At 48.2% G+C, this 25,794-nt stretch overlaps 1 long non-coding RNA gene across 5 annotated transcripts; it reads right to left on the bottom strand.

The window, feature by feature from the left end:
• Positions 1-20,979, bottom strand: LOC111766841 (uncharacterized). Of its 5 annotated transcripts, none has more exons than XR_002798795.3 (5): positions 20,894-20,961; positions 13,006-13,099; positions 3,622-3,724; positions 1,941-2,777; positions 1-1,076 (listed from the first exon to the last, which is right to left on the bottom strand). It is a non-coding gene; the product is annotated as an uncharacterized lncRNA (long non-coding RNA). The 5 variants fall into 5 exon arrangements; XR_002798797.3 differs by lacking the exons at positions 13,006-13,099; positions 20,894-20,961 and adding an exon at positions 19,676-20,261 and having other exon boundaries at positions 1,941-2,174; positions 2,294-2,777; XR_002798794.3 differs by lacking the exon at positions 13,006-13,099 and having other exon boundaries at positions 20,894-20,979.
• Between the last annotated feature and the right edge of the window lie 4,815 nt (positions 20,980-25,794).

Below are 25,794 nucleotides of genomic sequence, written 5' to 3'. Positions count from 1 at the left end.
TTATTTATTTATTTAATTCCCCCCCCTCCCCTGGTTGTCTGTTCTTGGTGTCTATTTGCTGCGTCTTGTTTCTTTGTCCGCTTCTGTTGTCGTCAGCGGCACGGGAAGTGTGGGCGGCGCCATTCCTCGGCAGGCTGCTCTTTCATTTCACGCTGGGCGGCTTTTCCTCACGGGCGCACTCCTTGCGCGTGGGGCTCCCCCACGCGGGGGACACCCTTGCGTGGCACTGCACTCCTTGCGTGCATCAGCACTGCGCATGGCCAGCTCCACACGGGTCAAGGAGGCCCGGGGTTTGAACCGCGGACCTCCCATATGGTAGACGGACGCCCTAACCACTGGGCCAAAGTCCGTTTCCCTAGAGTGTATTTTGAATGGACTGTGCAAAACATGGGGCTGTATGACATAGGGAATTTAGTGGTGGAAGATAGACTGTGGTAAACAGGACAAATATGAGAATGTTCTCTATTATATTATACTATAACAAATGCGTGGGGTTCCCCTACATGGGGGACACCCCTGCATGGCATGGCACTCCTTGCACGCATCAGCACTGTGCGTGGGCCAGCTCACCACATGGGTCAGGAGACCCTGTTAGGCAGACGCTCTATCAGTTGAGCCAAATCTGCTTCCCGCTAGTAATAATTTTTGATGCTCTTTCATAATTTGTAACAAATGTTTCACAGCAATGAAAGGTGTTGGTGGTGGGGTGATGTAAGGGAGCCCTGTATGATGATGTGCATGTTTGTTTTATAAGTTCAAACTTTTACTATGCACTTATTATTTATATATGCTCATTTATGAGTGATATATTTCAATAAAATTTTATTTTAAAAATTAGTGCCAGTGAATTGTATACTTAAAATTATTAAAATGGCAAAATTTGTGATATATATATCACCACAATAAAGTAAAAACAAAGAAAAAGAGCTAGCAATAAAAATGGTTAATAAACACATTAAAAAACCCCACACATAACAAAACGGTGAAATGCCTGCCGGCGATCACCCAGTAGTAGGCTAATGAAGCTTGGCCATTGTTGCTGATGCTATGATTTCATCTTGAAAATTCAAGAATTCCTAGAATCAGTAAAAAACAGTCAGAATTAATAACAGATGAGCCATAGGAAATAGGAAAACATAACTCATCCATAATAGCAGAGAACTATAATAAAATTAGGAATGATTTCTTTAAAGTTGCAAGAACTTTATGAAGAAAACAAAATCATACTGAAAGGCTTAAACAAGAACTGAACAAATGGATAGGAAACTTAAGACGATAAAATTTGATACAATTCCAACTGAATCTCAATAGTTCATTTGTCTTCCAAAAACCAAGTGTTGGCCTATAGCCATGAAAAGTATAAAAAAGAGATTAGAAGTCTGTATAAGGTATTAAAACATACCACAAAGCTGTTGTAATCAATCATGGGAATAGATGAATAGAACAATAGAACAAAAAGAAAGCCCCAGAATAGGCATGATGTTTATGTGACTGTAATATATGACAAAGGTGATATTTTATTTCAGTTGAAAATAAATATTTCTTTAAAAATTGGTGATGGCATAATTGGCCATCCATTTGAAAGAAAATAAAGTTGAACCTCTACCTCACACTGTTTTTACAAATAAATTCCAGATCAATTAAAGGTCTAAATTTATAAAAGTTAAGTAAAAGATATTAGAAGAAAATCTAGGAGAATATCTACCTAATCTAGGGGTTAGCGGTACCTTTTAAACTAACACAACCCAGAAGCTATAAATGAAATGATAGACATGTATGACTATATTAAATTTGAAATAAATATATGGTAAAAGATACCACCAACAAGATAAAAAAGCAAATGTTAAATTGGAGGAGGAGTTGCATAATAAATGATAGATAAAGATTAAAATCTATAATAGAGGATTCCCATTAACTGAATATAAAGATGAGTATCTCACCTGGGAGTTAGAACAAATCCAAATAGAAAAGTAGAATAGCAAATCCAAATGGTTAATAAACTTGTGAAGAGATGCACAGCTTCACTGCTGGTCCAGGAAATGGGAGATAAGTAATAATGAGATATCACTGATGGCTGGATTGGGGAACGGTGGCAGTTTTGCTCATTCACTGCCAATGGAAATGTGATTTTTGTTGCTGGAGTTGTGTTGGAGAGGGAAGTTATCTTGCAGTACCTATTAAGATAAAAGAAATAGACATATATTCAGATCCAGGATTCTCATATCTGGGTATGCATCTCATAGGGATAAAAATATCAGAATGTAAGGTTAGCCACAGAATAATATGAAATGACCTGGGGCTGCAGGCAGCCCAGTTATGGGAATGGTGCTCTTGTAGGTGTGTGCAGCACACTGGTATGGACCAAAACACATGTGTAGTGGCCAAAAGCTGAAGCCAGGCCATGGTCTCTTCATGGGTGAGTGGCTGGACGCGCGGGGCACACGCACACCATGGAATACTGTGCAGTCATTGAAAAGAGTGAGTCAAATCTATACTAATTGACTTGGAGGGATTTCCAGGTTGCATTGTGAAATAAGGAAGGCAAGGTACAGAGAAATGGATATAGCAAAATTCCATTTTGGTGAAATAAACTTTCCTCCCAACTCCCTCATACCTGAATGAGCATGTAGAAAGATGCTGGTTGATACATACTGAGGAGGGAGAAGGAGGTAAGCCCAACCCAACCCAACCCAACTTCAACCCAACCAGACCAGACCAAACCAGTTGAAGTGATCCGATGTATTAGAATTCTCCAGAGAAACAGAACCAAACAGGATCTATAAATATAAATATGTAAAAATTAGGAGAATTGTTCAGGCAACTGTGGGTTTCACAGGTTCGAATTCTATAGGGTGGGCCACACTTGGGAATTCTAGTGAAGGTTCCAGGAACCCCAGGAGAAGCTGGCTTGCTGAAGCAGAGACAGATATTCTTCTGACTGCTGAAATCATCAGTTCTACCTTTAAGGCCTCCCACTGATTGGATGAAACTTCTCTCATTGCTAATTTTTTTGTTGTTGATTATAGATATAATCGACCATGGCTGCAATCAACTCGCTAATGATTTAAGTCCACAAAATACCCTCACAGTAATAATCAGGCCAGTGCTTGCTTGACCAAACAACTGGATACCGTAACCTAGCCAAGTTGACATGTGAACTTAACCATCACACCAGATTACATGAAACCAAACCAAATTCAACCCAACCAAACTCAACCCAACCAGACAAGCCCAAAACTAGTCTGGAAGAGACCAGATCAGACTAGACCAAATCAAACTAAACCCAATCCAAACAAAAACAGACTGTTAAAGTATCCATAATTAAGCAGCATGTTTGAAATCCCTTTAATGTTAAATGATATACATGGGTCTGTGTGTGGATACCTACAATGATGAATGAACTGATGGTCCCTAAATTATCAGTGGTAACCTCAGGTGACTTCTACTTTTCTTGCACTCCCCCCAGGAATTTTGGGAGAGAGAGAGAGGAGACTGCACAAAGCAAAACTTGCTGGCAGATCCCTTTTCAGGGCTGGAAACCAAGCCCTGCTGTGGCTCGCAAAGAAACTAAAAGGAAAGTTGATCGTGGCAAGGGGCTGAGTCATGACCAAGGGAGCTCACATTTGCTGGACAAGAAGAATCTCTGGTTACATTGGCTTGATTATTCAGGCTTTTCTCTCTTCGGGAACCAAGCTGGTCTGGAGCATGTGGTTTTCTGGGGAGCCTGTGGGATTGAAAAGAGAGTGGGCTCGTGATGCTATTTCCAGCTGCATCATATTGAAAACACAACCCGGGCTCTCCTCTGAATCTCTGGGGGCCAGGCCTCCGGTGGGCTTTCCAGAATCCTCCCGACTCTCTGGCTCGAGTGCGGAGCACATCCTTACCCTCTTTCTACCCACAGTGGTTGAACTGGAAGGAAGAGAGTTGCAGAGCCACAGCTTAATGTTGCATCTCTGTTTTCATACCAAACTTGAGTTTCTGTGAACTCTTTGTTCTCACTTCTGCCATCTTTTTTCATCTGCCTGACTATCTTTCTCTGGGGACAGGAAAGTTAGGGCTAATGGCTGAAACATGAGACATCTCAAAGACAGACTACTCCATGAGATCTAGGCCCAGGGGGCGCTCTTCCCATCTCTTTCTCAAGTAATCGTCTTACCTTTGGGGGACACAGGCCAAGTCTCCCACAATGCCTTGCACTAATTAGTTGCTCAATAAACCCGTGTTAGGTAAGACCTGTGTCTTTCCCATATTGTGTGTGAGAGGTCACAAGGAACCCACCTGCCCTCACTCACCTGTTAACACAGGCTCTGATATCAAATTAAATCGCAGAGCCCCATTTGTTAGAAAAGGTCTTTTTTGAGTCTCTGGAACTCCTTAGAGGTCTGTTTTGAGGCCTGGGGCAGTGGAGGGAAAGGAAAGGGCTAGGCGGGGCTGCAGAGGCTCTGCCTGGGAGAAAGGTGGGAGGGAGTGGGCTGGAGGAAGGGGGAAGGAAAGCTGGGGATTCCTCAAAGGTAGCCACTGAGGACAGCAAGGGCAACAATCATCGCCACCCATTAACTCCTTCCTAAGGACTTGGGAGGCAAAGCATTTCCCCTCTCGCTCTGCAGGGGCTGTTTCTGGGGTGGCTTTTTATTTTTCAGTCCCCACGCCTGGAGGCAGCGGGAAGGGATGGCTGGGCCAAAGCCCCTCGCCCCGGTCCTGGTTCTGGGCTGTCATGCCCCGCATGCTGAAAGCTGCGTCTCTCACAGGAGGTGAGCCAGCAGGAGGAAGGCCCTGCTTGCCTGACGAGGTTGCCAGCCTCGGCAAGGGAGGGAAGGCTTTAGGGGAGGCTGGGGCTGTGGAGGAGTCGACTGTGGCAAAACCAGAGAGGTGGGCCGAGCCCGAGCCGCGAGCCCCCGGGGGAATCCTTTCAGCAGGCTCGGTGCCAGCCTGGGGAAATGAGGTCATGGCTGGCTCCAGCCCAGGCCTGATCCGCCCAGCACTGCCAGGCTGCCTGCTCGGGGCCCTCCCTGCAGGGCTGACTGGTCACGGGCTTTCAGAGCGCCAGGCCCACCTCCTCCAAGAAGCCTCCTGGGCTTCCCGGGGGCCGGGCCCTCTGTGACCTGTGGATCTCTGCCTCTTGTCTCACCTCCGCCCAGGGTAAGCTATTTCTGGGTGGGGTCTGGCATCCCTGCCTTCTCCAGTCTCCCCAGCACTTAGCAAGTTGCCTCCTACTCAGGTGGGCACTCAGGAAATGTTTGCAAACTGGCTTTGAGGTCCGACAGACATGGGTGCAAATCCTGCCTCTGTTTCCGATCAGCTGCATGACCGAGGGCCACAGGCAATCTGGTAAAACTTAGAGCAGTTGTGGGAATTCAGTGAAACAATGCATGCAATGGGTTTGTAGCTCAGGGCCCATCATACACAGGGCGTCCACAAAGGCTGGAAACATCGGTCATATCAGCTTGACATACATCGTAAGGCCATATTAGGAGACTGTGGATCAGGCTGTAGCACCAAACTGTACCAGCAGTCATCTCGTTCTTCACTGCTATGCTCTTACAGTTAAAAAGAAAAAAAGGCAGCTGCAGTTATGAATTGCTTTGATGTAGCAGTAAAATTACTGATTTTATTAAATCTCCACCCTTTAGCAGATGTCTCTTTAGTATTCTGTGTGATGACATGGGATGTATGCATAAAGTACATGGACTGACACTGAAGTTCAACCGTTGCTGCAAGGAAATGCACATGTGTGATTCTGAGTCGCCAGCAGAACTAGCTGCTTTTTTATGGGATGATTGACATTCAAATTATTCTGGTTATTTAGACTTGTATTTGGCATGCATGACATGGACTTACACTCTCAGCCAAAGGGGAGCAATAGGGACCAAATTTACCCTTCTCCCTTAACAAAACAAAACACAACAAAACACAAGACAAAATATGGGAAACCCTTGTCTTCAGTCATTGGTAAATAGATATGCCCGACCAATGCCCCATCCTACTGTCTGTAGAGTTTCCAGGCGGCAGCACAGGGAGGGGAGGCCACACAGAGCCCACCATCTCCCCGAGTTGAGAATTCGCAGCGCAGAGGCCTGGAGGAGAGCCAGCTGCTCACAGAGCGCTGCAGGGATCTGCGGGCAGTTCTTCTCTCGACTTCAGCTAAGTACCGAGCCAGGCCCAGCACATCAGTGCAGAAAATCTTTGCCCCGTTAAAAGGATTCAAGGCCGCAGGATTTGAGGGGGCACTTAGGGCCCCCGAAATGACTCTTTATTGGCCTTTTTCCTTCCTCTAACGTTTAACCTCAGGGTCCGACAGGGCTGTCACATAGGAAAGGGACGGGCTGGGGAAGAAATCCTCCTTCCTGACCCTTGCCCTCCAAAGCAGTGCATCCAAAGCCCGGAGAGAATCGCTCTGGGGCTGCTTCCACTTAGGGCTGCGGACGGGTGGCTTTACTGGGAACCTAAGGAAGATGAAGTTTCAGGCCTTCACTGGCAGGTCCTGGGAAGGGTCTTGCCGGGCACTCCCAAACTCATACGTTTTTTCAAAATTTATAATATAATTTCACATATAAACTTTGGGTGCCACAAAACCTGGATCCGCCACTGGGGAGGAGGCTTCCCCTAAGATACCCATCTGGGGACTGTGTGACCACAGCTTTTGGGTAGCACAAAAGTCCTGCTTATTTTCATTCATTCGTGCTCTGGAGACCGTGCGTGCTGGCCCTGAGCCTGCTCAGCCAGGATGAGGTTAAATGCCAGCCGTGTCCCTGCCTTCAGGAACATTTACTCTGATGGGGGAGAAAGGAGCGAAGTAATGACCCAACATGTGATGAGCTAAACAAGTGTCTAGTGCAATGAAGGCGTGGCGTGGGGCACTGTAAGCGAGGGTGGCGGTCACCCAGACTCCTCTGGAGGGCGGCAGCTCGGCGAGGCTTCGCTGGAGACGGTGAAGCCGCCGCAGGAGCAGGGGCAGGTGGCCCTGCCAAGTGGATATTGGGAGGGGCAGCTTCCAGACCGAATAAACCCCATGTGGCAAAGGTGCCGAGGCGATGGGGAGCCTAGACGCTTGAGGCACTGAGGAAGGACAAGGGGGGAAAGCGGGATGGGAGGCGAGGCTGGGGTGCTCAGTGGGAATCAAGCCCACTGGCCCTTGCCAGCTGGGTTAAGGGTTTTGACTTCTTGGCGTTTCTTTTTAGAAAGACCCAAGGCTGAGACCAGACTGTCTTGGCAGAGTTTCAGTCTAAATCATAGGCTCTTTTTATGATTCTTTGTAATTCTCCTCACATCAAAGTCAAATTTGCCTGCATCAGGGCAGCTACTCTCTTTGGGCCAAATGACAGACGTTGTTCTTGGCCTGGCCTGCGGCAGCGCACCACTTCCTCACCTCAAAGCCAAGCCGAGGGCCGGCCAGAGCCAGCCCTGAGCCGAGGCTCAGCGCCAGGCGGGGACAGGGCCGTGGGCTGGCGGCTGGATGGCTCCAGAGGTCCCTGGGGCTCGCCCCATCTCGGGGAACGCTGGCACTGGGCGTGAATTATCCCTAAGTGCTCCTCACTACCCGGTCAGGCTGCCCTTGAGCGGGCGGCTGCTCAGAAGACCCCGGCAACTTCCAGGGCCTGAAGCCCCCGTTATCCGAGTCACTGACCCGCATGGCTCAGGTGGGTTCAGTGCTGTCCTCTGGGACTGAGCCGAGGAAGGCAGGGTGTGGCAGGGGTGGCAGGATCCACAACCTGTCCTTCCGGTGCCAGGGAACTGTCTCGCTGGGCCTGGCAGATCAAGCATCGATTCAATCGTCTGCCATCTGAGTGGTAGACCTCAGTGTCCCAGAACGAATGGGGCTTTCTGGGTTGAGCTTTAGCTTTTGTTCCCAGGGTGCTGCATTCAAAATTAACACCAGCCCTACATCCAAAGACAACTGAAAAGCAATTTAAATCTTTGTTGTTGTCTCTTGAAAACATTCAAGGGGGGGTGGTGGTGGTTATATAGCCCCGAAGTTTAGCAAAACAGTTAGAAATCTGCACCACCACATCCTTGTCCCCATGCCTTTCCAAGGGGGCAGGGAAGCTGCTCCAAGGTCTCTCATCCCCTCTTGCAAAATTCCCCCAAGCTCTCAGGGAGCTCACCTCGCTGGCTTCTCCCTTCCCTCTGCACACCTCTCCCTTTCAGGGCAGCTTTTTGCTCTTGCCATTGACATCGGTCCAGCCTTCCCTTGTTCAGTTCAGTTCTACAGGCACATCTTCCAATCTGGAGGGGGGCTGGGCCCTCTTTCCGAAGGTCTCTGATCCCCAAGCCATGCAATTACATTTTGTGAAGCCTTTGGAGTTTGGGCTTCACACGGTCTTGTCAAACCAAATCATCACCAGGCTGGCAGGTGCAGGTCCTCTAGAGGCTGGCTTTTGCGCCCACCTTGTACCCTGCAGGCTGAGTGACTGCGGGGAGCGAGGGGAGGCAGGTGGGCAATAGAATCTCTGCCGAGAGTCAAGGGGATCAGTCAGGGTAACGGGACTAGGGCAGAAAACCTAAGGCACTGGTTCTTTTTCCACGAGGGATGAGGAGAAACAACCCAAACCCTCCCACAGCACGCAGACTGCAGAGAGGGGCAGCCGCCCTTTGGTATAGACCATCTCCCTGAGAGCTCTGTTCCTCCTTGATCTGCCCCCTCAATCTAATTAACCCCTTAGTGTCAGGGGTTGTAATCCATAGGCGGCGGACTTGGCCCAGTGGTTAGGGCGTCCGTCTACCACATGGGAGGTCCGCGGTTCAAACCTTGGGCCTCCCTGACCCGTGTGGAGCTGGCCATGCGCAGCGCTGATGCACGCAAGGAGTGCCCTGCCACACAGGGGTGTCCCCCGTGTAGGGGAGCCCCACGCGCAAGGAGTGCAGTGCCACGCAGGGGTGTCCCCGCACTGGGAATCCCCATGTGCAAGGAGTGTGCCCCGTAAGGAGAGCCGCCCAGCGTGAAAGAAAGTGCAGCCTGCTCAGGAATGGCGCTGCACACACGGAGAGCTGACATAAGAGGATGCAACAAAAAGAGACACAGATTCCCATGCCGCTGACAACAATAGAGGCGGACAAAAGAGGATTCAGCAAACAGACAAAGAGAACAGACAACCGGGGAGGGGAGAGAGATAAATAAATAAATAAATCTTTAAAAAAAAAAAGAAAAAATTCTTTCTTTCACCCCACACTAAGAGACCTGGGCTTAAAATATCCTCCTCGATCTCATTATCAGTTTCTGCACATTAGAGTTAGGTGGGGAGCTTTGGGGAAAAAAAGGGAGTCTTCCTTCCTTCCCTCAGGACAATCAAATCAGAATCTCTGGGGTACAGTTGGGGCATCAACATTTTTAAAAGCTCGACGCCCAGAGATGGTTGGGCCTGGGAGGCGCCTTGGCGTTCATCCGGGCCCAGGCCTCTAGGGGCACGCAGAGCTGGCGACAGAGCTCCCGACCTCGGGCAGCTGGGCCCTGCGTAGCCACGGGGCAGCGGTGGCGCGGGTGGGCGCCGCAGGACCGCGCGCCTGAGGGCGGCTTTGGAGAGCAACCTTCTGCCTCCTTCTCCCTCCGCCTCCTTCTCCCTCTGCCTCCCGGCCTCCCGCCTGCTCTTTAAGGCCTGCATGTCCCGAGGAGGCTGAGGGGCACCGCTATCCGTCACCATTCAGCTTTCCCTAGGGGCAGTTCCGCTGTTCCGAGCTGGGTTCCCAAACCCAGGGGATTTGGGGAAAGTTATTAATCCCTATTAAGCAAGCTATTAATCTCATTTAACCTGACTGCATAATTAGGTGGGGGGTGGCAGAGAAGCAAATCCACTGAAATGAAAACTGCCGACAGGGCAGGCAGGCTGTGTGGTCTTTGTGAGCCAACAAGAGCCGGGGCCTGAGTTCTGCTTTGCTAAAACCTGCCGCGAGCTCAGGCCTTGGCACTGGACATTGCTAGGTATAGGAATAGTTTTTTCAAAGAATTGGAAAAAAAGAAAATTTCAAACTTCGAACCATACTCAGCAGTTTGTAATTTCTTTTTCCTACAAATTGTGTTTCAGAAGTGCGCCCTGTCATTAGTAGCTCATTATGAACATTGATCAGAATCACACAGCACTGTAAATGGTAATAACAAGTGCTCAATAAATAGTTATTAAGTAAATATCTTCCTATTTTTCTGAGCTGAGGAATCAGTGGATTACTTTGACTATTGCTTAACATGACTGCATATTCATTGTAGCACGTTTGAAAAATAGAGAAAAACACAAGGAATTCAGTCTATCATATTATGAATAGTTTTGTGTGTATATTTCCAGGTATCTTTTTTTCCTATATACATAGCTTTAAAAAAAAATCTCTGATATGAAAATCAGTAGGATTGGTCCAGTGGCCTGGGTGAATTTTAGGTCCCTAGAGTAGATTCTGTTGTTGGCCAGCCCACATCCCCTATTCTGTGGGGTACCCCGCCCCCAGTTCCTGTAAGTGTTGCAGGCTGATGGATCAGAGTTTTACCCTTTTCTGGAGACTTGTCTTTGAACAGATGGGAGCTGCCAGACCTGAAAATGCCTGGCAGGTTGTCTTGGGAGGTTTTTCCCATCTCCCAGGGGCAGCCTGCAGCCAATGACAGGCTGATCCTGGGTGCAAAACCCTGGCTCTCCTGCCTCAGGGTGGACCAACTTTGTGGTATCGTTTATGCTCCAGAGCTCCCCATGGGATCAGGCTGGGGTCTGACTTGAGCTGAAAACACCTGTGCTCTGCATCTTCCCCTGCCTCCCCTGACTTCCTTCACTGTCTTACAAGTTTCTCCTAAAGCTTTCCTACAAGAATTTCTGGCTGAGGTTCCGCTTCTAGAGAACCTGACCTCTGACAGCCTCTTGCAGCTCTAACACTCTAGAACCAAGGTGTGAACCAAGTTTCCCCTAAAGCCTTCCTGTACAAAGTGTGGTCCCTGAGCTAGCAGCTTCAGTAGCTCCTGGGAACTTGTTAGCAATGTAGAATCTGAAGTCCCATCCCAGACCTACTGAATCTACATCTGCATTTTAACAGGATCTCTATGAGACTGGTGTGCTCAGCAAAGTTTGAGAAAGCTATCCTTCATCACCAGTGTTGTAAGAGACAGCTCTGAAGTAGAGCAGAGTGGGGTAAGTAGGTTCTTCGTTGGCTTAGCTTCTCCTGGAGCTTGTGAGGTTGAATACAGAGGGAAGACTGTGTTTGGAGTTCTAAGGATTTGAGCTGCATGCCTGTGGACAGGGTGAAGAGGACTTTTTGAGGAGACTTGAGACAGAGGACATACGTGAGGAACTGGTAAAAGTTGTGGATTCATCCTAGGCAAGAAGGAGGACTGGTTCCTGGATAGAGAACGTCTAGGAGTGTCATAATCACTTTCAAATCCTGCCCTTGCCACCAATTCACAGGATGGCCTGGGGTGAGTCTCTCCACTCTCCGTTTCTGTCCTTCCATATATACAATAAGGGATTTTGACAACTTGATTTCTAAGATGGCTCACATGTGCTGTACCCTTTAGGGTTTAAGAAGAAAATGAAACAAAACAAAATGGTTTTCATAACTTTAAACACAAGTCTCAAGCAAAGATGACAGCTCTGTCAGCTGAGAGAGGCACTGCCTAGTGTAATGGGATCCATGGGGCAAAATTTAGGACAAATTCTGTGCCTAAATTTCATTTCATTGCATCAAAGCATTTTTTTTTAAAGGTTGAAATCAGAGTGGGCGCTCTCTGGAAGGTTCATTCAGGGAGCAAGGGAAACAATGTGGTGGGCAGTTTGTAGGATCAAATGGTATGGACATATTCAGTGTCAGGTTACATTGCCTCCTGCTCAGCAGGGTGCCTCCCAGAGCTGGCATAGAGCTTGGAGGTCAGTTGCATACCCTGGAACCATGTCTATGAGGCTAAATTCCAGGTGCTAAATGAATTGAGCTGTTTCTGGGCAAATTTGAGCTGAGACACCTATCTTTATACTCTCCTTATCCTCCCATGTCCCTTTGGACTCTCCTTTCCTAGTCTCAGGTGCCCAGAGCTGCTTAGGAAAGCCTCAGGGTGGTGCCCCGCTGATAGCTCCATAGATGGATGTCTGTGTTCCAGAACTTCCACCAAAACGTGTCTGTTCAGTGTCATTAGCCCCTAGTGAGTGGAGGTGATGGGATGGAGAAGTTCTATTTGGCTCTGCATTTATACTGAGAGAGAAACGCAGCCTTGGGAACTCTGTTTATGCATTAACGCACTCCTTGAATGCCATCCCTTCCAGGTGCTACCTTATACCCCAAGATCTATCTTGGGGCCATCTGCTCTGTAAAACCTGGCCATGTTCCAGAACTTTCCCAGCCCTTTTCCTTCCATCAAAACCCCAAAACAGTGGGCTTTCCAGCTATTGATCTCTGTAGAGTTACGTATTATTTGGCACTTAAACCTGTGCTCTTGAATCAGTGATCTTTTATTATGTATTTATCCTCACTTTTAAAACTGATAACGCCTTCCTGGAGGGCAGGGACACATCTGATCCCCGTTTATATTCAAGTACAGGTACACTCAGCAAGCACTCAAGACCCGTGGTTATAAATTCTAGGTTAGTTTCCTTTCCTGTGCCATCCAATATGGGAACCTCTAGGTGTATGTGGCTATTTAGATTTAAATTGAAATTAATTAAAATTAAATAAAAGTCAGCTCCTCCCTCAAGCTAACTACACTTCAAGTACTGAACAGTTGTAAGTGGATAGTGATCACCATATTGGACAAAGCAGATAAACAACTTTTTTATCATTGCAGAAGTTTCTACTGAACATGCTCTAAAAACTACTCCTGTGCTTTATTCACTTGACAATATATCTGGACAGTATATGAGCATGCAAGAGGTGGAAGTAATCACAATACCTTCCCACTTCTTCCTCCATATAGTGGCTCCTCTGGCAAGTTCTAATTTCATTCTTTGTCTCCAGACCCATCTGCTGTTCTCTGAATGTTCTGGCTCTGGGGGTCTCTGTGTACCTCTTTCCCCTTGACCCTTATTACCAGAGATAACCAATTTGTCCACCTACCACCACAGTGCTGAAATACCCATGTCCTCAGAAGCGCAGTCAGGGCAGCTGTATAGTCACCACTTAGAGTCATCACAATTGTAATTTTTCAAAACTGTGGGATGAAATTGAGTGTTTAAAGCAGCCATGGACATGAGGTTCTCCAAACCATTTTCTACATGTTGTTCCTAATCCCAGGCCTTGGTAAGGAGGCCTCAGAATCTTGAAGTTGGGTGCTAAGGCTGTGAGATAATGTTTCAGTTTTCATGCTTTTTATTTATTTTTCTTTAAAGATTTATTTATTTTTATTTATTTCTCTCTCCTTCCCCCTCTACCCCCAGCTGTCTGCTCTCTGTGTCCATTTTCTGTGTGTTCTTCCGTGACCACTTCTATCCTTATCAGCGGCACCGGGAATCTGTGTTTCTTTTTGTTACGTTATCTTGTTGTGTCAGCTCTCTGTGTGTGCGGCGCCATTCCTGGGCAGGCTGCACTTTCTTTTGCGCTGGGCGGCTCTCCTTATGGGGCGTACTCCTTGCGCGTGGGGCTCCCCTAAGTGGGGACACCCCTGCGTGACAGGGTACTCCTTGTGTGCATCACCACTGCACATGGGCCAGCTCCACACGGGTCAAGGAGGCCTGGGGTTTGAACCACGGACCTCCCATGTGGCAGGCAGATGCCCTATTCACTGGGCCAATTTTACCTGGCCAATGGCATGTCTTTTTCAGGCCCAGCCTATAACCTATTGAGCACTTTCTATGGGACACGTGCACGTACCATTTCATTTAAGTCAACTGAAGTATTACATTAATTTGGATATTAAGACAATTCTTTGGGAGGTACAGAAGCAGTTCAAAAGATCACCCTCACTACTGACACCAGCTGCATGTTGGGGGACCTTAAGTTTGATAATTTGCTAGAAGGACTCACAGAACTCGCTGAAAGCTGTTATACTCATGATTTGGTTTATTACAGCAAAAGGATGAAGATTAAAATCAGGCAAGGGAAGAGACACATGGAGCAGAACACAGGAAAGTTCCATGCCTGAATCCTTCAGCTTTAACTCCTCACAGAATCAATATGTGACAATCTTCACAGAGTATTGCCAACCAGTGAGGTTTGCCTGAAACTTGCTATCCAGGTTTTTATGGGCCTTGGTTCCGTAGGCATGGTTGGCCACCTGTGTGGCTGACCTTTAGTTTAGAGCCACGATGGAGGCTGAGTTGATACCGCATGACCCAAAGCCCTAACCATAAACCACATAGGTACTATCTATCTCATAGCCTCCAGGTAAACAAAAACACTCTTCTCAGGACATTCCAAGGGCTTCAAATTCACCCCCCAGGAGCTAAGGGCAAAGGCCAGACTCTTGGGTAAGGTTAATTCTTTCCTACACAGCTAGTGTCTGTAGTCTACATTGAAATCGATTTTGCTATTAAGATGGGAGGCAGGGGTAGGGAATGGAAGCAAATACCTTTGAGCCTCTTTGCAGACATAAACTCATTATGCCTTACAATTTCCCTGACTGTAAGTCAGGCAGCTGCTGCCCACAAGTGTCCTACCTCAAGCTTAGCACTGTCACTTAACTCCCTGTATAGCAGTGACAGTAGCAATAAAGAATATTTACAGTAATGATGGTTCCCATTTGTTTACCACTTGATACCCTTCTTTGATTTTGAACTTTTTAAAACATACACAAATGTGTAAATACAACACTCAGCTATCTACCACCCATATCTAACAAATTTACCATATTAGTTTTAGATTGAAAATATTTAAGATATAGCTGTAGTGTCCTTTGAATTCCTCCCTGATTCCATTCCTCTCTACCTCCCCAGAGATAATGATTCTGACATGGTGTATACTTTTCTCACCCATGTTTTATACTTTCACTAGTGTGTATAGCCATAACAATTCATAGTATTTTTTGTATGCTTAAAGTTTACATAAATGATTGTACGCATTCTATAATTTTTTTCACTTAGCATTGCATATTCAAGATTTATCCATGTTGATAATTATAGCTCTAGTGCATTCATTTTTATCTGTGACATAATATTCCATTGCATGAATGGACCACAATGTATTTATTTATTCTTCCACTGATGGAAATTTAGGTTGTTTCCAATGTTTTACTCTTATAAGCAATGCTGCAGTGAGCATCCCTGTGCAAGTCTCTTCAAGCATGTGCTCGAGCGCCCTGGGGTCTGTGCTCCTTCAGCATTCACACATGATTTCACACACATGGCCTCACATTTAATACTCACAAAGTCTCAGGGAATTACGTTGATTATGTGGTATTATCTTTATAATAGACATGAAGGGGCTCAGAGAGATTGTGACTCATCCAAGGTAAGAAAACTGGCTCGCCAAGTTGCTAACATGCATTCCCTTAGTCTGGCATCAACAGATATGGGTCCAAGTACTGGCTCTGGAACTTTCTGGCTGTCTGATTTGGGGCAAATTATTTAAACTTGTCAAATCCCTGTTTCCTGTAGCACTGGGAACTGTACCATTGATTTCATAGTGTTTTTATGAAGATTAAATTAGATAATGTTTATAAAAAGCATCCAGTCCAGAGCTTGGCTTGCAGTAAGCGTCCATCAGTATTACTTAAATTGGGAATGACAAATGCTAAAAATATTTTTTATGAAAATAATGGATCATATGGTCATTCAGCTCTCCAAAATGCAGCATCATTTCTCCCATCTTTGCCTCAATTTTCTAGAATAAACATGACTATATATAGCTATTTCTTCAGGGTTGTAAGTATAGCAGCTTGTGTGACTGATGACTATAAATTAGGAATGGAGCCCAGAAAGGCCACTAGGGAAGAGTTCATCTGATTCTCTTTTTTTTAAGAATACATATTTTGCTAAGTAATATTGAAGGACTTCAAATGCCTCTAGAACACAAATACTTCTATGCAGTAAAATAAACTTAGAGTTCTTTGCTCAACCATTTGTGAGATTCTCTTTGGGATTTGGTTTTCCTCATCTGCACAATGACAGGGTTGAATAGATGATCCCTAAGAGTATTTCTAGATTCAAAATTAAATAACTTTATGACGTGAGTTTATTCAACACAATTTGCATTTAAGTGCAATTGCTGTTCCCTTCCTGGGTGGAGGATCATTAATTAAATATAGATTATTCAAACTAATTTCATTCAGTGACACTCTTAAGTTTCTTGTTCTGAATTTGTTTAAATATAACATAGGGTCATTTAAAACCATGCGCTAGTTTTCCACTTTCCTCTGGAAATGTGCTAGGGAGAACATATTTACAGTAAAGAGAAGAGACTGCAGAACCAGGCAAAGGTGGGTTTGAAACCCTGCTCTGCCATATACAAGCTGTGAGACCTTGGGCAAGCTACATCACCTCTTTGAACCTGCTACCTCACCTGTCAAATGAGTACTGAAATACCTGCCTCATAATGCTGTCGTAAAGAGCCAATGAAGTAATGGACACGAAATTGCCCAGCAGAAGGTCTGACACATAATAGGAACTCAACAAATATCAACCCCCTCCTCCTTCTAAGCTTAAGGCCACAGCCCTTTGCACTTCAAAATTCAAAACCAAAATTGTCCATTATTTCATTCTTCCTCCAGAGGCTTTGAATGCAGTAGCTTGCCATTTCTTCTCAGGCATTAATCATCTACCGTATTCTTTTTCCTAGCTGTGTCCATTTCCTGGCAAATCACTGACACCTTATTTTGTGAATGGTTTTCATAAATGGGAAGGTGCCCAGGGATGATCTTCTCTGAGGGTTTATCAAAACTGTTGAATTATGACTCTTTTAATCAAAGCTCCTTGTTTGGGATTAGGAGCAGGTTGGGGGGTTGGCAGAGACCATCTTAGCAGGAGACATCCCACCCATAAAACTCAGGCTCCACTGAATATGCTGCTGTGACGTGCTCAAGCCCCACAAGAAGGGACATCCAGCAGAGCTAAGAGGTTCAAATCGACACAGCCCATCCTCCTCCCAGGCAGCGCCAGCTGCAGCTCCACACAAAATGGAGCCCTCCGTAATCAGTCGAGTTCTCAATCCAGATGGCCTGTGAAGGAGAGATGGGGGCCACAGCGGGACCGGTGGGTAATGGAGCTCCACAGCCCCCACCCAGTGCATGGTTAATGCATGAGAAGATACTCAATCGCCTCCCAGGGCAGTGGTTGGGATCTGGAGAGCAGCTAACTATGCTCCAAACTACCACCCTAACGACCATGAGAGCGCGCCTGTGGCTGTACGGTGGGCCTGGACATGTCATCCAGTAAATTATTTCTCCCAAGAGGATTTCCCAGGCCCTGGATTAAAGAAGACCGATTCTTCTTCACCCATGCACAAAGAGATGGTGGCAGCAGGGCTGCCTGGCTTCTGTCTTGTGTTCCAAGTGATGCCACAGGGGTGTCACTTTCAATCCTATCCAACTTTGGGAAAGACTGGCATATGGGAAGGAACTGGGCCAGGGAAGAACTTGACTGACAGGGAAACTATTTTAGGCCGGATTCGGAAACAGAACCCGGGCAGGCAGGGGAGGTTGCTGCCAGGGCAGGGAGAGGTGCATTTCTCTGAGAAGTAACCAGGCTGGCAAGAGCTAGCGGCCTTCCAACAGGGTGGCTGACTTGGCCCTGCCTGGGGCTGTCCATCCTTCCAGCTGGTCCTCAAGGGCCCAGCTGACTCCTCTCCTCCAGCTCTGGAAACCCCTACACCCACCTGGGGTTGGGGGAGAGCAGTTCCACACCCTCAGGGTAGGTGGGAGCTCTCGGCCAGCCTTGGAATGAACGCCCCTATTCTCATGGCTCTTCTCTTTCTGAATTGTTCTCTGAGGTCGGAGCTAGGAGGCGTGGTCACAGACAGGGAGGGTACACTGTTCCCGGAGGAGGAAATAGTGTGTGCCAATTTTCAGTGGCAAGGAAAAGCGGCATACGCGTGGGGAGCCACACATAGTTTAGCAAGGCCCAGGCTTGTCAGACTGAAATGTCAACCTTCACATGTCCCAAACAAATTCCTCGTTACCCTCAGTTGAGTAAACAGCAACTCCATCCTTCTAGCCTCCTAGTAACTCAAGCCAAATGCCTTGAAGTTACACTGGCTCCTCTCCTTTCAAACCCCACATTCAACCTCTCAGCAAATCTTGTTGCTCCTTCAAGATTTACCCAAAATCAGACCACTTTTCTCTGCCGTCAGTGCTCCCATCCTTGTCTGAGCCACCACCCGTTGTCTTCCAGCTGGGCTCCCTGCCTCCGGCATGGCCCCGTCCAATCCATCCTCCACCGTCCATCCCAAGAGATCTTTCAGAACATATCACTCCCCCAAGTGCTTCTCTGCATTTTGCAGGATACAGGAAGATCTCCTTAATACGGCTTACAATGCCTTTCGTCATATGATCCTGCTTTACTTTTCAGGCTCATCTTTCACCACTCTCCTGCCCCAACCCCCCTTCCAGCCTATTCATTTATCATGTTATCAGTAACACATTCATCAAATATTTATTGAATGCTTATGATGTACCAGACCCTGTTCCCAGTACTGGGAGTATAGCAGTGAACCAAACAAATTATTTGCCCTCAGAAAGCTTACATTCTTGTGGGGTGGGGTGGGGAGGAAGTAGGACAAAAAAATTAAACAGGCAAAAGCACAGTATGTCCGATGATGAGAAGGGCTGCGGAGAAAGCAGAGCAGAGGAGGAGGACGGGACTGCAGGGGTCTCTGGTGCTTACACACATCCACTTGCCCTTTCCCTTGACCAACACAGGAGAGTCACTCTACCCTGCTTCCCCACCCCTTGCAGTTAGTGCCGTGTGACTAGTTTTGACCCATGGTTGTGAGCCAAAGTGCTGTGACCGTCCCTTGTGGGCTACAGCATTGGCTGGTGCGAGGTCTGCCAGCGCCCACTTCTTCTGTCCCAGCATCCCAGGAGGCCATGTGATCTAGCTGGAGCCGCCTTCAGTCTGGACCGCGGAGGCGCTACTTGGAGTGGGCCACATACGAGAAACACTCAGGATGGCGGGGGTTGGAGAGGGCACTCTCCATTCCAAAACCTTCTCTGGCTCCCTCCAGGGCTCATTTCTCAGAAGGTCAGCCAGAACTCACCACAATTTGATCCTATCGAAGACCCCAACCTGATTCTCATCTCTAACAACATCCTCTCTGATCTCCTGTTCTACCCCCGGCTGTCTCCCAATGCAGCCGTAAGAACCTACTTCCCCTTCCTAGAAGACACCATGACATCTTGTGCCTCCCTTCTCCACTCCCACAGCAGCCAGCATTTCAAGGCACAGATCAAATTCCACCTCCTCAGGAAGCCTTCTCAGATTTCCCTGTCCGAGCGAATCTCTCCTGTGTGCAGAACCCCATACCGCCATTTCCACTCCTGTTTTATAACAGCATGTCCCACAGGCTGCTTTTGTTAGTGTGTATTTTGCCAGTGAGTCTATGGGAGTCTTGGGCTGGAAGACTCTGCGATATTCATCGCTGCATCTGGGGCTGCTGCATATGACTGTGCTGCAGGGCACAGGAGCACCCAGCTGTGGGCAAGGGGGATGGGATTCAGCACTGAGCTCTGCTCGCTCACCTGTGCTCTCTGGCAAGGGCCTGCCTTGACCCAGAGGAGGGAAGGGGTGTCTTTTTCTATTTCATGCAGAGATGCTCTATAGGCTCAAAGGGCCCAGTCTGTATTGTTCTCAGCACTTACCTGTTAGCTTTGCTGTGATAAGGGCTTCATGAATGTGTCAGTTTTGTTCTGTAACTTCAGTGCTCAGTAGGCATTCAAGCCTGCCTTCTCCTTGAACAGAAGCTGGGCATGTCTTCTTTTCCACTTCTGTCTCAGTGGAACTCTCAGTGATTCACTTTATTCTTCCTGAGATGTTCACACTTCTCTGAAAGGGTTTTTGACGCCTGTCTGGAAAGCTCTCAGCCCACCCTTGTGGTCAGCGGAGGGCCTCTGGCTGACTGCAGGCTGGTTTCAGAGCTGGCCACATCTCTTCGAGGCTGGTGGGAGACCCCTTATCACCAGAACCTTGTGAGGATTGGATATTGTTGAGTAAAAAATGGTGTATTTGGGAAAGTGGACTTGGCCCAGTGGTTAGAGCATCTGCCTACCACATGGGAGGTCCAGGGTTCAAACCCTGGGCCTCCTTGACCCGTGTGGAGCTGGCCCATGCACACTGCTGATGTGCGCAAGGGGTGCCCTGCCACGCAGGGGTGTCCCCACGTAGGGGAGCCCCACGCGCAAGGAGTGCACCCTGTAAGGAGAGCCGCCCAGCGCGAAAGAAAGTGCAGCCTGCCCAGGAATGGTGCCGCCCACACGGATGTTTGTATCCCGTGCCGCTGACAACAGAAGCGGACAAAGAACATGCAGCAAATAGACACAGAGAACAGACAACTGGGGTGGGGGGGTGGGGGCGTGGGGAAGGGGAGAGAAATAAATAAATAAATAAAATCTTAAAAAAAAAAGGTGTATTTTTATCCCTGGAGTGAAAACTGTCCACAGTTCCTGTGTCCACCCAACGTAGCCCTTGTTATTGTCACAACTACCTACTCTTTCCCCAGCCCAGAGGGAGGAAGGAGAAATAACAAGAAATTCCTTCAGGAACGCACAGAGGCCACTTGGAGCCTCATGTGAGAAAGTCACTGAAGGGGACAGGGGACAGCGTGCTTGAGGCGGCTGGGGCTTGGGAGGTGGGGGCGGGAGAGAGTGAGGAGGGCGGGCGGAGGCAGGAGAGCAAGGCGCCCTTCCACGTCCCAAGGCCCGGCTGGTTCTGGGGCCTCGAACCATTTGCAGGACTGTTTCTGGAAACTGCCCGGCTGAGATTTGGCCAGGTGGGCCCTCCCCGCCTAACCTTTTGCTTTTCCTTTGCTGCCCCCTCAGTCATTTCCAGGCGCCCTATCTCTGGATGTCTTGGCTGCTTACCTCATTTCTTGGAAGTCCGAGGCCCTCTGGCTTCCGTGACACTGCACGCCCCGGCCGGGGCCTCCCTGCGTGCGGGCGGGGCCGCGCCTCCCCACCCCCTCCCGCAGGCCTGCCTCACACCCAGGCTTTCTCTGGACGGCCAGGAGAGCTCTCTAAGTGCTTACAAATGTCTGTGCGCACACAGGTTGTTTTTTAAAACAACAATGGCAGCCTGCTCTGTGTGCTGGTGGCGTGCTTTATGTCACATGACAGCACCGCCCCCCAACTCGAGCGGAAGCTGGGATTACCCTTGACTCTTCCTGTCTCTCACATTCCAATGTAACTTTCTAGAGCGTTCTGGAATTGTTCCTTCTCTATTAGACTACCCCTGCCCACTCATCACTCCTCGCCTGGGTTATTACAATCACGTTTAAATTGGCCTTTCCTATCTCCAGTCTGGCCCCTCTTAATCTTCCACATCAGTGTGGTTTTATATATATATATATAGTTGTTGTTGAGATAAAATTCATATAAGAGTTACCATTTTAAAGCGTACAATTCGGGGTTTTAGTACGTTCACAATATTATGTAACATCATAACTATATACAATAGGACTGTCATAAATTACCACAAACTTGATGGCTTAAAACAGAAGAAATTAGAAAGCAGATGTGGCTCAACTGATAGAGCATCTGCCTACCACATAGGAGGTCCAGGGTTCAAACCCAGGGCCTCCTGGCTTGTGTGGTGAGCTGGCCCATGCGCAGTCCTGATGTGCACAAGGAGTGCCCTGCCACACAGGAGTGACCCTGCATAGGGGAGCCCCACATGCAAGGAGTGTGCCCCATAAGGAAAGCTGCCCCATGCAACAGAAGTGCAGCCTGCCCAGGAGTGGGGCTCACACATGCAGAGCTGACGCAGCAAGATGATGCAACAAAATGAAACACAGATTCCCAGTGCTGCTGACAAGAATACAAGCGGACACAGAACACAGCGAATGGACAGAGCAGACAACTGGTGGGGGGGGGGGGGGGTGGAACGGGGAGAGAAATAATAAAAAAACAAAACAAAACAAAACAAAAAACAGAAGAAATTTATTCTCTTACAATCCAGGAGACCAGAAACCTGAAGTAAGGGCGCTGCAGGCCTGCCCTCTGAAGTTTCCAGGGAGAACCCTTCCTTGCCTCTTCCTGCTTCTGGTAGCTCCAGCCGTTCTCAACTTGTGGCTGTATAATTCCAATTTCTGCCTTTGTCTTATTCCTCTCCCTGTCTCTCCTCCCTATGACTCTCCTACCAGGACACTTCTCAGGGCACTCAGGGCCTGCCTGTTGAATCCAGGGTGATCTCCTCTGGAAATCCTGAACTCAATGACCACATCCACAGGTTCTGGGGGGCTAGGACACCAGGACACAGACATAGCTCTGTGGGGGCACCATTCAACCCACTGCACTATCTAATTTCAGAATCTCACATCAGTGCTTTTTAAAAATGTAGGCCTTGATCCGTTGGTGGGTTGTGAAATCAATTTAGTGATTTACAACCACTATTATATATATATATAAATAGAATGCATAGGTCTTTTATTTTTAAAATATATTTTTAAATTTTTTTTTTGAATGACTGTAGTTTTAAAAATTCAAAAACAGAGCAGACTAGACTCTATCACAGGACACTCAGTGAGGGGAAAAAATTATTGTTCCATGAAAATTTGTTTCTGTTAGGTATTTACATGTGTTTGTAGTGTGCTTACTGGGTCAAAAGGTAAAATGAATTCCTTACTCTAGGTCATGATGAAAAAATTGGAGTGAAAAAACAAGCCTAAGACTACACTCTGCAGCTACAGGGGTTTTTAAGTGTAAATCTACTTATTTTCTCCCCTTACTTAATGCCTGTCATTAAGTCACTCATGAATTCAGAAATATTTATTGAGCACCTATAGACTAGGCACTGTTCTAGGAGCTGGGACCTAGCAGTAAACAAGGTACATGCAAATCCCTGTCCTGTGGAGTTTATATTCTAGTTGGGGCGGGGTGGGGGACACATAATAAAAAAAAATATTATACAGTGTGTTGGAAAGTGATGAGTGCTTTGAAAGGAAAAAATTTAACAGGGGGAGTATGGAATGTGGAAGAAAAGTGTTACAATTGCGAAAAAGGTGAAAGTCAGGCCTCACCAAGAAGGGAAAACTTCAACAAAGAGGGTGAGGAAGTGAGCTGCGTAAATATCTGGGAAAAAGCATTCAGGGCAGAGAGAATAGCCGTAAAGGTCCTGGGGCAAGAACTTCCTGTTGTATTTGAGGCATAGGGATTGTGATCTGCAGCAGAGAACACTGGAAAGAGAGGAGGTCAGAGAGGTGCCTGGAAGCCTGTGGGACTTTGAAAGGACTTTGGCTCTTACTGTGGGGGATAATGGAGCCATGGCGGATCTTTGAGCAGAGGAGTGACATGATCTGGCTTACAGTTTAAAAGGACTGTCTACAGGTTAAGTTCAAGTTCCTTAGGCTGAGGTCCAAGGTCCTTTCTATTTTGTTTTGCCTGCAGATCCAGAATCACTTCTTGGCACTTCTCCCTCCCTTCAGGCTGGGTGATGTGCCCGCCCCCACCCAAGCCCCTAGCCCCTTCTGATCTCTTCCAATAGTTAGTTCTACTGTACTGTTGATCCTGTGGCTGTTTTCTTTCCTGTCTCTAATCCCCAGATAGGACAGGATCTTTCCTTTTTCATCTTTTTGCCTTCAGTGCCTAGAACAGGCTGCACACGGAACACAAATGCTTGTTGAGTAAGCTTTTGTTGGTGGGGTCTCGCCGAGGTCTAAATCGATTGTCCAAGGCCTCACAGCCTGTCGGGAGTGAAGCTGGGCCCCACGCCCAGTGCTCCTGGCTCCTTGTCCAGTGCTCCTCTCACTGTGCCATGGGGGTCCCTCCTGGGGTTCTCGGAGGCTTTCCTTTGGGAGATGTGCATGACTCTCCATTGTGCCTGTAGAAAATTAATAGATGAGACAAGCTAAGCCTAGGGGTGGCAGGTAGGGTGGCAGGGGTAGAGGTGGGGCAGACACTCTGAGAGGCGGCAGCTTGCCTAAGGTTACACTGTGTTCATTGAACTTGGGAGTCCACTTGCAGTTGCTGGCTCTGCACTCAGGTAGATGTACTCTGATACTCCGCAGACCTGCTGTATCTCCTCTCGGCGTCAGATCCCCTTTCATCCCACGGGCTTCATCAGCATTACAGGTGGGGGGTGGGGGGCAGCCCCGGCATCCCTGTGGCCTGCACGAGGGGCTCTGGCATAACTTGGGGGCAAGCTCGGGGTCTCCCCTTACGTGTGTGTGAGGGGATCCTGGCCTGAACTGCCCTGCCAAGGCCTTGGGGCTTAGGAGAATGTCCCCCTACCTCACTGACCTATGTAAGACCAGGCCAGTCTAAACAGCTCTTGACAGTGGTTAAAATTCCACCCGCCATGCCCTCTTCCTCCCTGCAGCAGAACTGGAGTCTTTCCGACCCCCTTTCTCTGTCTTCCTGGAGGCAACCAAGAATCAAACTGTTTTGAAGACTCTATAAATCCCTTCTTCCAATCATCTTTGCAGCCTAGACTTACAGTTCTTCCTGCCCAGATCTGTTCCTTTATAAATATTCCCAGGTGAGCATGCAGGCAGGTGATATATTTGCAAGGGGGTATCACTTGCTGCAGCCACACATGGTACCCAAGTAAATGGCTGACTCCAGCTCTCCCCAAACTCAGTCTCACTGTTATCTATTTTAGATGAGCCAGGGTGATTCATTCCATCTCCAGTTTCAATGCCAGCTGAGCTAAAATGATTTCTGCTTTGAAAATGTTCAGAGTATGAAAAAAATTTTAAACTGAATTTTTAAAAAAATTCAAATCTTGTTCCTTTGACAGCCACCAGAACTCACCATCTGGGATGCTGTCATCGGAAAGTGCACACACGTGCTCACACACTGGCAGGCCGTGACATTGGAGCTCCCCGAAAAACTCCCCACACAAATCCGTGACCTTCGGAAAGGGGCAGAGGGAACCGCCCAGCACTTGCCAGCCCGGTCTTGCTAATGGGTTGCTTTATCCAGACCTTTCTGTGCCTCCTCATTCCCACCAAATGGTTCTAAATCTTTGCAGGGGGGAGGGTAGAGGAGGTCAAGGACTCCTTTGGGGTAGCCCAGAAAAGTACAACCGTGCTCACTCAGGCCATTTCCACCTCTGATTTTGGGAGATGCAGGGGAGTGATGGGAACAGGCACGCGGTGGCTTGTGCAAGAGGACGCAGTCCACGGAGGCCGTGGGGACTGGGTGGCAGCTGGAGCCCAGAGCCTGGGGTAGGACTTGGCTCCAGAGAGGAAATGAGCGGGAAGGCGAGGCAGGAGAGATGGTGCAAGGTGAAGGAGCTGAACTTCAGAAGGCTTGCCTGTGGAGGAACAACACAGGGGAGGAAGCTAACATGGTAACATGGCTGCCTGCCACTCTGAGTGGTTCCAGCCCCTCTGATATGTGCCACAGGGAGAGAGACGCGACACAGGCACAGCCCTTGCCTGTGGGAGCGTAGGGTCTGCAGGGGCAGGCGGCCACGTGGTGGGGTACCACTGACCACGGCATAAGCCAGAGGGAGCAGCAGCCCCCATCCGCACCCCAAAGCCCTGAGCCTGTGGAGAGGCTGGGCTGGATGGAGACCAGCAGCCCCTGGGGCCCTCGCCATGGGGCAGAGACGTCAGGGTGCCTTGGCTGGGGCAGGGCAGACTGGCTTTTCCGTGGGTCCCCAGTCTGAAAGTCTGCCGCCCCTCTCCACTGATGCTGGGCGACAAGGGACAAGGGCAGGGGCTGGCCCCTCGGCCCAAACGGCGGACAATATTTCAGGTGGCGCTCTCAGTGGTTTCGAGGTCCCAGGCAGTCCGGCACCTCAGACCAGACGCAAGGCAGGG

Source organism: Dasypus novemcinctus, chromosome 3 (assembly GCF_030445035.2).
Source record: "Dasypus novemcinctus isolate mDasNov1 chromosome 3, mDasNov1.1.hap2, whole genome shotgun sequence".
NCBI classification, from domain to species: Eukaryota; Metazoa; Chordata; class Mammalia; order Cingulata; family Dasypodidae; genus Dasypus; species Dasypus novemcinctus.
Note: the sequence above shows the minus strand (reverse complement) of the source record. Positions and strands in the feature narration are given on the sequence as shown.